At 40.1% G+C, this 12,455-nt stretch overlaps 1 pseudogene; it reads right to left on the reverse strand.

Annotated features, from left to right (window-relative positions):
• Window positions 1-2,061: 2,061 nt before the first annotated feature.
• Window positions 2,062-9,354, reverse strand: LOC136391477 (26S proteasome complex subunit SEM1 pseudogene; annotated as a pseudogene).
• Between the last annotated feature and the right edge of the window lie 3,101 nt (window positions 9,355-12,455).

A 12,455-nucleotide genomic window follows, 5' to 3' on the forward strand; every position in this document is an offset into this window, starting at 1 on the left:
AAAAAAGGAAAATCAAATGTCAAAAGTATCCTTCAATGGAGAGTCTGGCTAGGGTCCTGAGGAATAAGCAAAGAGATGATCCTTCTGGCCAATGGAAGAGACCTGTTCTGCTGAAGAAGCCACAGCCAGCTTTAGGGCAACAATTACATTTTCCGCATAGGTAGGAACAAAGAACCTGAACTTCTTAGCCTTCTACAAAGCTGTGCAACAGTGAACCACACAGAGCAGCAGGTAAGACCATACCACAACAGTCAATAAAGACCAGTGTTTACATTTTGATCAATTTCAGGAAAAGAAACTAAAAATATTCTGTGGTTATTTGTTCTAACAGCACAGCTGTCTTAAAGTGGTGCTATCAACAGAATTCTGTGATAATAAAAAGGTTCTACTCTGCCCTGTCCAAAATGTGGCCACTAGCACACACGAGGTGATTGAGAAATTGAAGTGGCCACTGTGACTGAGGACCTAAAGTTTTAAAATTTTAAATTCTATTTAATTCAAATAGCCACATGAGGCTACTGGCTACCATACCACACAGCACATGACTAGGAAACCTCATGGAAATGTGGGACACCATGGTACAGAGAACGAATGAGAAACACCAGGCAGGTGAACGAGGGAACAAAAGCATCAAGACCAGATGAACCCAGCTGAGGCTGAGAGATGGGAGGTAAGCAGTTTCACGGAAAAGGGAAAACTTGAATCTATGTCAAAATTAAACACTCAACGTCATTTTCATTTTCTGAGTATATTTGAACTGTTTAGCATACTTCCTTACCGTATCAAATGGGGGTGTAATTATTTCAGCCATGTTTATGAATGAAATATGAGAAAATACAATTATTTATCGCATCTATGGTAAATCATAGGTAATTAATAAACATCGGACCCTTCCTTTTCAATATCAAAGTAACTCTTTTAGATATTGTTAAGAAAACTTACCTGAGCCAGATGGAGACATGTGGAAATTACAAGTAAGATTCTGTGCCTCAGGATGCAGACCAGTAAGCAACACTCTCACCCCATTTATAGACTGATACCTATGTAGGTTGGTCCCTGGTTATGTGGATCCCATGTTGTAATAACTAATTTTAATGCTTAAGACTTATATATACATTAAAGTCATACAAATTTAGAATTTTAAAAATAGAATGTGGCTTACTCATCAAGATATCTTAACAGTATTTTTAATAGATATAAGAGCTAGTGAAATACCTTCTAATATTTTTTTTTTCATTTTTCTGAAGCAGGAAACAGGGAGGCAGTCAGACAGACTCCCGCATGCGCCTGACCAGGATCCACCCGGCATGCCCACCAGGGGCGATGCTCTGCCCCTCTGTGGCATCACTCTGTCGCATCCAGAGCCATTCTAGCACCTGAGGCAGAGACCACAGAGCCATCCTCAGTGCCTGGAGCCATCTTTGCTCCAATGGAGCCTCGGCTGCGGGAGGGAAAGAGAGAGACAGAGAGGAAGGAGAGGGGGAGGGGTGGAGAAGCAGATGGGCGCATCTCCTGTGTGCCCTGGCCGGGAATCAAACCTGGGACTCCCGCACGCCAGGCCGACGCTCTACCGCTGAGCCAACTGGCCAGGGCCCTTCTAATATTTAATAAGAGGCAATAATTCAGAGGAATGGGAGATTTTTATTTCTATTAGAATGAATAAATCTGTACTTAAACTCAGAAATTCAGATGTATAAATATTAGGGGAAATATATGTTGAAAGGAAATAAAGAACTTTAAGCATGAGAACACACAAAGTCATTTTATTCTACAGTTTTCTACACTTTTAGTAAAACTAATCTAAACGAAACAGAAAAATCAATCATTTGAGCAGTTGTTAATAATTAAATAGATTACTTGCTTTAATATTATAATAAATTATATATACTGAGAGAGAAATTATTTTTTTAGATCAAAACATTTATTTTTTTGTGTTACAAAAGCAAAAATAAAGCCAAGCAGGTAATGAAATAAACATTTTTTTAAGTGTCCCATCCTGAATTCTCTGTCTTAGAATTTAGCACACAGTTCAAGTTTAGGTCACTTCAGCACTTCTGGATGCTATGAGGTCTCCACCATATAACCATGAGTGTCTGGTTCAGCTCATAACTGATTGGAGAAATCCTCCCAGACATGTGTATCTTCATCTCCATCTAAACTGGTCCAGTCTTCCTAAGGGAACTCTAACTCATCATCCTCTTCCAGGAGCCCCAAGTCCACTGGCTGAGTCTTCTCTGACACTGTAACTCTCCATGCCCAAAACCTCTCAGGCCAGTAGGAAAGTTAGAGCCCTTCTCTCTCACCAGAGCCGCCACCACTGCCACCGCCACTCGAGAAAAATTATTCACTTAGTGTCTAGGGCAGTGGTTCTCAAACTTTTTGAAGTCGGGGAACATTTAAAATCATACAAATAATTGTATGCGCACTATATACAAATTTCTGAGAAATATAATAATTAAGTCAAATATTAAAGAAAAAATATAAAGTCCAAGCATGCTTTTATGGTAATTAAACAAAATAAATACGACAAAATTAAATTTTTTCTGACATTCAAAAACATTTTTATGTTACATTTTTTGTTATGTGTTAAGCCTAATCCGGAGGGACCCAAAACATTGAAGATACGAACAAAGTCCGTCGATTACACACCAAAGCTTTTTTGTCTAGCTTGGCCAAGTGGCGGCTCCTCTAACAGTGGTCTGAGGGAGCGCGCGCCGGCCCTTTGTTCTACTTGGTTTTTATAGTTTTTTGTAAGTGGGAAGTACAGAAGCAAAAATTGTAATTAGGAGCCCCTTACCACTATTGGTTATAGTCATATGTCCTTTAACATGATAGGACCATGTTCAATTTGCAAGTCATACATCCTTTTGAAGAAAACAAAATTTACAAGTCAACACAATGGCAGAAAGATATCTTTTTACATATTAAAAGGCATTCCAATATTATCTAGTGTTCATCTGCTATCTCTCTGTCCAGAGTCACACATGTTAACTACACGCATTTTCACAGGAGAGGTAGTTTCCATAGGGACAAATGCCCGCAAATGGTTCATTGCTATAAGAAAAGGTTTATTTTGGCTTTTCTCTCCCTGCACCTGGCTAGCCATTCACCCCTTTCCCCACAGGTGTGGTGGAATGTCTGGGGATCCATGTTTTCCTCCCCTTTGCATTTACAATACAATGCCAAGGGCCATCCTGGTTATGCCAATCACACAGTACAGAGACTGCGCTCACAATTTCTCTGCACACCTTAACCCAAATTAATAAAATGTTCTCCAAGCCTCTTAAAATATTAATATTAATTCTGTAGTTTTTGGTACCTTACAACACCTGCGGGTGAAGTGGCTCAGTGGCTCCTCATTATGCTTTTCAGAATTCATAAAAAAGAGGGGTTAAAAAATTTAAAAACTACAAAAAAAGTTATCTTTTTATATATATCAATACATTCTTAATGAGATTTAGTCAATTCGGCAGGTCCCAGCGCGAAGGTGTTAAGTTTTTTCATTCTTGTGTTTATGAGAAACATGAGGCTGATGTGTCCTAGTGATTTCTTCAATGTTTGGGTATATATTTGAAAAGCAAACTCTCATTTCCTCATCAATATATTGAAGAATTCCTTTCTTTTTACTCTTAATTGTGTTGAGAGTAGAAAATCCAAATTCACATAAATAGGATGTTGAAAATTGTAGAAAATTTTCAAAGCTTTTTAATATATTGCCACATATTCTTCTTTTATAGAAATCCAAAAGGCTTCATGAGACAATTGCTTATGTTTAATCATCAATCCACGATCAGTGGATAGCTGCCAGTTCTTCTTCTTCTGTTAATGTTAAACCAAAATCACTTGAAGCTTTCATGAATGGATTTCTAGTCCAATCGTATTGTTCAGTGTTAAATGATAAAAAATGCTATAAATTAAATTCTGCCCATCAGCCTTCAAGTCCTATTTATTTACACTAATTTTTGCTCACTTTCAGAATTGGATTCTTCAATACCACGCTTCTTTTTGAGAAATATATCTATTTTATTTGGGTGTATTTATCTAAAAATAATATAATGATGTGTTAATAATAAATATATATAATAATGATATGTTAACAAAAAGAGTGGTATTTCCGTAATGAAATGGTATAATAGAGTAACTGTATTTATTTTTATATCTGGGCACATGCTGTGAACCAGCGCAGCTCATATTTCCAGTTCCTGAGTGGGAACGGTGTGGAATTAAGAAAATATGGGGTCAGGAGGGCTCTGTAATTGCTGCTGGCAAGAACAAAATGCACCCAAAAACCACATCTTGCTTTATTTACAGGCAAAGTGAGGCCATTAGCAAATCTTAACTTTACACCAAACAAAGGATAGAAGAAACTTGCCTCCAGTCTTTCCGGGGAACATGGTGGGTAGTGTAAATGATCTAGCACCATAGCCCACGGCCTCTTGCAACCTAATCAGGCAAGTGAGGTGGGGGGTTGGGCAGACTGTCAGTTTACAGCCAATTCCCCACACCTCTGTCCACCAAAAATCTAAACTCCAAAAACCTTGTTGGTTTTCTGGTCCCCAACAGGCACATATTTCTCTGAAATACCATAGGGTGCACATGGAAATCTAGGGTGCACCAGTGTGCCCTGGTGCACACTTTGAGAACTACTGGTCTAGGGTATCTAATGATATTTGAACATTGACTAATGCAATATAATAGAATTTTAACTTGATCATATATTAATGTTGCAAGATCTTAGCACCTTTTAATTATGAATTAAGAGAGAGCTTCAAGTTTAGGCTTAAAAATGCTGCATATTCAATATCAGAAATGAAATGATATTTCAAAGAAAATAAAACTTGGGAGTCTTGGCTCTTCTGACCTTGAAAGCTTTGAGACTTTGAGGATCCTCAGGTAGAAAATGTGATTCTAATATGGAAATTCCATAGACTTCAGAACACCCCACAACCTTATAAAAGTCTCTAATCTCCCAAGGGCGTAAGCTACATCAGTGCTATAGTCTTTCTGTCTCCAACCAAACTTTTTAAGAGATTCTATTTTTAAGGACATAAAAAGAAGAAATATATATAGGAAATATACATATATATATTATATATATTTATATATAATGGATATATATTATATGCATATGCATATATAAAGGAGATATATATATCTATAATGGATATATATGTTATATATGTATATGCATATGCATGCAAATGTATCTTGGAAAGAGAAAGGCATGAATTCCTATCTGGAACATTACGGAAAAAATTAACACTTGAAGTTTCAATATAGCACTCAGTGTATTTCACCCTCACTATAATCATTTTTCCTTCTTCATATTTCTATATGTAAAAGTTCTTTAAATCATAAAGGATTTAGAGAATAAAACAACATGAACAATAACATTCCCCAGTAAAGCACCTACCTTATGCTAAGCTTAATGTTAGGTGATTTATATACACTCTCCCTCCTTGCCAGCACAGGTAAGTATTGACATTCCATTTTACAGGCAATGAAATCACAGGCTGAAGGAGATAGAATAGCCTTGTCCAAGGTCATTCAGCTAGTAGTAACCAGAGGAGCCAGAAATCATAGTTATCCCAAAGTCCTCACCCCAAGACCAAGGGGTTATAGACGAGTCCTAATGTAGGCACACTGGCAGGAACAGGGGAAGGTGCCAGGAAGGCAGACATCTCCTCTTCCCTGCACTCTCCCTCCTACCACTCTCCTGATGGCAACAGCTCTTCCGTGGCACTGTTCCCTACAGCATCCTGTAGCAACATACCTCTCTAACAGGACAGCCACATGCATCAGTCAACCTGCGTAGTAATACCAGGGTGCTTGGTAACAGGCAGAGGAAAGAAATCATATTATAGTATTATTCTGTGTAAGAAATGAAAGAAGTGATGTTAAATCAAATTATGTGAGGCACTGCTTTTATAAAGGAGCTCCAAGGATCATTAATATCTTTTACCTCTTTTTTTATGACTAAGCAAACAACACAAAGCCTAAAGATTCTTATAGTACTGATTCTTTGGAAATATATTCTTACCAGAATAATCTACAGAGGATGTTAAACTCAATATATTGCCTTTTATGAAAGTAAGCTTGTATGCATTAGAGCTAGGACATAAAAGGGTTGATGACAGAGTGACTGAATAAGGTGGATTTTTCTCCACTGAAGTTTCATCATTTTTCTCAAGCAAGCCAATGTTTATACAAGGACTTAGTGGTACACAAAGCCAAGATGGTCCTTGAGCATCAATACTGTTTCCAGGTGCCCACCCATCCCAGGTGCCACACAGAGTACGCAAACAGGTACTTTAACAATCAGTTCAGGATTCTTTCCATTAATACTATCTATAAAAAAATTTCTCAAGACATTTTTCATATCCTATTTTATCAAGTTTCATTTATCAACTGTCTAAAGACATGTTAGTAGAGATTCTAAACTGGAAAACTATAGTTATAATACCACTTAATAACATCTTGACATCAAAATCACAAAACATAAAATTTAAAAATTAATAAGCTGGACCTAAAGCTTTAAAACTTTTCCCTTTCAGAAGACACCAATAAGAAAATGAGACCAAACTAGAGACTAGGAGGAAATCATTTTTATATTCTCTATCTGATAAACAATCTGTATATAGAATATATAAAGAACACTTACAACTCAGTAATAAGTAGACAAACCAATTTAAAAATTGGCAAGATAATTCAGTAGATATTATGCCAAAGAACAATAGCTAATAAGTATAGGCAAAGATGATCAACGTCATTCTTCATTAGGACCTGCAGCTTAAATCCACAAGGAGATGCCACTATACATCAACTAGAATAACTAAAAATTAAAGACAGGCAATACTAAATGTTGGTGAGGACATGAAGAAACTGGATCACTTCTACTTTTCTGGTGCAAACTGCTTTAGACACTGGGGGAAACAGATTGGCAGTTTCTTAAAAATGACGCAGAGCCATATCATCCAACCCAGCAAGTCCACTCCCAGGAGTCTGTCTGAAAGGAATGAAAACATATGTTCACAGAAAGGCTTGTAGACAAAAGTGTCCATAGCAGCATTGTTCATAACAGCCCCCCAAATGGAAACAATCCAAATGTCCATACATAATTGAATAGGGCATATCCCTACAATGGAACTCCATTTAGCAATAAAATAGAAATAAACAAATGATACATGCTACGGCATGCTCATAAATATCACACTAAGTGAAAGAAGCCAGACACAATAGACTACAGATTCTATGGAAACATTTGTATAAAATATCCAGGAAATGCAAATTTACAGAGACGGAAAGCCTATCAGCCATCGCCTGGACTGAGACTGCCCGCAAGAACTCCACGGGAACTTGGAGATTGATGGAGACTTTCTAGAAGAGAATTGTAGTGATAGTAGCATAATTCTACAAATGTATTAAAAATCACTGAATTGTGTACTGTGATGGGTAAATTTTAGTGTATGTACAGGTTAGCTAAAGAAGTTTTTAAAATAATAATTATGCTTTACATGGTTCTACTTTTCTTTACTCTCCAGTTGGAAAAAGAACAGTTTAAATCCAGAAAAGTATAAAAGCTAATATAAGAGACATCAGTGTGCTAATCCATCAGAAATAAAACATGTTGACATGCTTCATATTTTTCCAACTGTTTTCCTATATATTGTATCTTATCTACTTCAATTCTATAAAGGATGTAGACTGTTATCATCCACACATCTCATAAGTAGAAGCAGGCAGAAATATTTTAAAACTTAATTAAATCCATATATAATTAATTCAGTTTATCAAAATTAAAACATTAATTAATTAATTATTGGTATTTTTCTGAAGTGAGAAGCAGGGAGGCAGAGAGACAGACTCCCACATGCGCCCATCTGGGATCCACCCCCCAGCATGCCCACCAGGGGGCGATGCTCTGCCCATCTGGGGCATCTCTCTGTTGCAACCAGATCCATTCTAGCTCCTGAGGCAAAGGCCACAGAGCCATCCTCAGTGCCCGGGCCAACTTTGCTCCAATGGAGCCTTGGCTGCAGGTGGAGAAGGGAGAGCTAGAGAGAAAGGAGTGGAGGAGGGGTGGAGAAGCAGATGGGCGCTTCTCCTGTGTGCCCTAGCCAGAAATCGAACCTGGGAAATCCACATGCTGGACCAACACTCTACCACTGAGCCAACCAGCCAGGGCCTTAAAACATTAATTTTAATAAAATTCTAATTTGGTGTCCTTCCACTCTTCCAAGTTTTAATGCATTTAAAATTCACAAGTCAAACAAAACTCATTTCTTCCCATCACTCACAGGTAATTCCAAAGAATTAGAGGCTTTTTTGAGACGACTCTGCTCCCTGTCTTTCCTCTTATGAAAATATAACTTCTCTCCTGTACAGGGTTGTGACAGCCATCACAGCCAAATTATAATCATATCCTGTAAATCTGTAACTAAAGTTTTAAATTTATTAAACAATAAATCATATGTAAAACTTCACTGGTTATAGAGAAAGCACCTCAAATGTAGCAGGAACAACATGAGCCAGGTAGCAGTGAGGGCCAGAGATGCCCGCTGATGAGGGCACCCTGTCCTCTAGGAGCTTATGGCCTGAAGGGGAAAACAAGTCATTACAGTGTCAGACAGTCAGCTCCGTTTGTCTGTCCACTTACTTTCACTTGAGAATTTTTTTCTGGTAAAAGTTTCTATATGCATACATAATTTTATTCTTGCCAAACAAAAGTGCTACATCACAATTTTGTATGACTTAGGTTGTTACCATTTCCACAAAAGGAATTTTGGAGTGCTCTGACATTCCAGGATTGGGCAGAAGATATATCAAGTTGCCCATAATAAGCATCTTAATTGGCTTCCCAAAGAAACAAGATACAGTTGCCTGAGTGACAACTGCCTTGGATAGCAATGAGTTTTATGCGCAAAATGAAGACCTGAAGCTTTGCAAAGCACAGTTTAAGTATTTGTATTTAAAACTCGAAGTCCTGATTCAAGGGGGAAAGACCAATTTCAGTCCTCAGTGAGATTTCTAATGAAAAGTTTGTTCTAAGCTTAGATGAGTGAACCAAATACATTTTCACAGCTGCTCCAATTAAATGAGGATCATTTAAGTAAACAAAAACTTTTGCATATGCTCCCAATTAAAACAACAGGGTCTTGTGGATTCATGTCTAGACTGAATCTACTACATGGTCTTTCCTCCCAGAAGCTGTACCCACTGCACAACGATATTCTTCAGATCTTCCTTCTGGAAAGGATGAACTGCATTTTGCTTTAGCAGCCAGATATCAGGGACATGAGCTGCTTGAGCCCAGTGGAGGGGAATCTGGTTGGCCACTGCCGAGGAAGTCTGCATCCATCCCAGAGATCCCCCTGCGTTTTCCTAATAAGCTTAAATAAACAGAAAGTTCTTGGCTTTCCCTACTTACAGGGAGTCACCTCGAGTAAGATGATAATCAATAGTAACAATATAGTGTCTTCCATTTCTATGCTGCTGTTATTCTGAAGAGACTGAAAAATGGTTAAGAAATGCAGGCATCCACACCCATTCTGAAACTGAGCCATTATTGAGGCAGAGCCGAGGACCTCAGCAAACCCTACAGATTTACTCTTTGTGACCAAAGAACACCAGGGGCTCAGCGTTTCTACAGCGACCCCAAGAAGCCAACAAGAACCAATGCCTAGTGCTGTGGCTTTTGATTCCTAAAACACATTACAACCCTTCAAACTGCTTTCTGGCTCCACAGAGCGCCCTCTTAACATTCCTATGCATCTGTACATCAGGAACATTTTCATTCAATTCAACAAACTGCCAGGCACATCAAATGTTTGGGTATTGTGCTGTTAACTACAACATACGTATCAGTGGGAGCTGATCCCCACCTCTTTTTTTTTTTTTTTTTTTTACTTAATAGCAACAATATTCACAAAACTCCAAACAAACATTATTTAATGAGATGTTGGAGTCTGGGAGTTTGAGAAAGCATTTATTCTGGGACTTGAAGTTGAAAGACTTCCAGTGCGTCCTGCACAGCCACTGGAGCAGTGGTTAGAGAAGGCATGCCTGGTGGAGCAGCGTCACTGAGCTCTGTTCCTAGGTGCCAGATGCTAACACCTGGGACAGGGGAAGGGTTGTATCAATAGATCAAGAAACCACCTGCAGGCCCTGGCCGGTTGGCTCAGCGGTAGAGCGTCGGCCTGGTGTGCGTGGGACCCGGGTTCGAGCATCGGCCTGGTGTGCGTGGGACCCGGGTTTGATTCCCGGCCAGGGCACACAGGAGAAGCTCCCATTTGCTTCTCCACCCCCCCCCCTTCCTCTCTGTCTCTCTCTTCCCCTCCCACAGCCAAGGCTCCATTGGAGCAAAGATGGCCCGGGCGCTGGGGATGGCTCCTTGGCCTCTGCCCCAGGCGCTAGAGTGGCTCTGGTCACGGCAGAGCGACCCCCCCCCCAGGGGCAGAGCATCGCCCCCTGGTGGGCAGAGCGTCACCCCTGGTGGGTGTGCCGGGTGGATCCCGGTTGGGCGCATGCGGGAGTCTGTCTGACTGTCTCTCCCCGTTTCCAGCTTCAGAAAAAAAAAAAAAAGAAACCACCTGCAGAGCAATTTCGTGATTCTTCAGGGATTCTGTCGTTCCAAGGCTATAGGAAATTTTAACTTTCATTTCTGTGTTTTGGGGGACTAAATAAGTCTAAAAGTCTCCACAATACCTCAGAATGCCACAACTTCTTGACTCCAGAGGAGTTTCAAAAACAGGGGGCAAATAATCATAATAAAACTATTTCTCTCTGCCAGAGCTAGACCCTTCCTAATCCCCACCCCCTATCCTATGGAAATTAGATGGGGCAAGGTTATTCATTTGAGCATCTCTCTGTTTCTCCATGGTTCTTAATGCTATTAGGACAACAAGTTAACCACCTCATTTCTCAGAATTCTTGTAGCGAAATGGGTTTGACACTGTTCCAGCCCCAAAATGCTAATACAAGTCTATTCACTTTTGTTCCTCATGTAATTGGGTAAAGAGCTTCCTATTTCCTCAAGCTGATATTGTGGGGGTCAACAATGAGTCACCCCAAGATGTGCCTCTGTGGTATGCAGATGGTTTTGAGCTAAAGGTGATTTTAGGGGCACACACAAGAAATTTCTGCCCCCACTTTAACTACCTAGATACATTTGAATTAGAGGCCTCGCTCAGAAGAAATGATCAGAGAAACTTCTTTGGATCTATCTGTAGGTCAGGGCAAACTTCTTTGTACTAAAGAGTTACTCCTCTCATCCTGCAATGATGTTCTGAAGCCCCCAACGCACCTTACCTCATCCCTAGCTCAGGATGTCTTATAAACCCAGGTTCCCTTTCTACCACTGAACTCCTGCATGCAGGGTCTCTGCCTCTCTCTTAATGCAGGGTTTCCATATATATGTATTAAATTTGGTTACTTTCTCTTGCTAATCTGTCTCATGCCTATTGTGTTAGACCAGCCAGAAGAACCTTGAGGGTAACATTTGTTCCAGCCCCACAAGACATATAATCAATGATGTGGTATTGCTCAGAAGTATATAGGATATACATGTTTTCAAGGCCCAGAATAACATCTGTGTGTCACATTTTTCTGACCACGACCTTCTGGAGTATAAAAATTCCAAGAGGAATCCGACAGACTTTAACATCCATTGTTTAGAATGATTCCTATGTCTCAAATATGGTAATAAATGCTAAGTTAAAAAGTCACAGCCTTTAAACTAGATATCAAAGTCAGTCAAATTTTCTGGATAAACCATGGAATTGAGTCCATTAATCAGTATGTTCTTGCATCTGTTATGAAGAAATTTGCACTCTCTTGAGAAGGGCTGACTATATCTACATGAGAGTTCTGTATATTTCTGAAAAGCTTTGGTCCAGTCCCAAGGGCGATGAATTATCTTTGCAACCTTCATAACTCTGTAGTGAAATTTTAAATGAGATCATGTGAGTTGACAAATTAGTTTCCAGTGTTTTCCTAGGAAAATAATTCCTTGAGGTATTCTACATTTTTTTTTTTTTTTTAATTTTCTGAAGCTGGAAACGGGGAGAGACAGTCAGACAGACTCCCGCATGCGCCCGACCAGGATCCACCCGGCATACCCACCAGGGGCGACGCTCTGCCCACCAGGGGGCGATGCTCTGCCCCTCCGGGGCGTCGCTCTGTTGCGACCAGAGCCACTCTAGTGCCTGGGGCAGAGGCCAAGGAGCCATCCCCAGCGCCCGGGCCATCTTTGCTCCAATGGAGCCTTGGCTGCGGGAGGGGAAGAGAGAGACAGAGAGGAAGGAGGGGGGGTGGAGAAGCAAATGGGCGCTTCTCCTATGTGCCCTGGCCGGGAATCGAACCTGGGTCCCCCGCACGCCAGGCCGATGCTCTACCGCTGAGCCAACCGGCCAGGGCCCCTTGAGGTATTCTATAAAGACAAGCTGTATGGTCAAGTA

The sequence above is a fragment of the Saccopteryx leptura genome, chromosome 2 (genome assembly GCF_036850995.1).
Source record: "Saccopteryx leptura isolate mSacLep1 chromosome 2, mSacLep1_pri_phased_curated, whole genome shotgun sequence".
Taxonomy (NCBI): domain Eukaryota; kingdom Metazoa; phylum Chordata; class Mammalia; order Chiroptera; family Emballonuridae; genus Saccopteryx; species Saccopteryx leptura.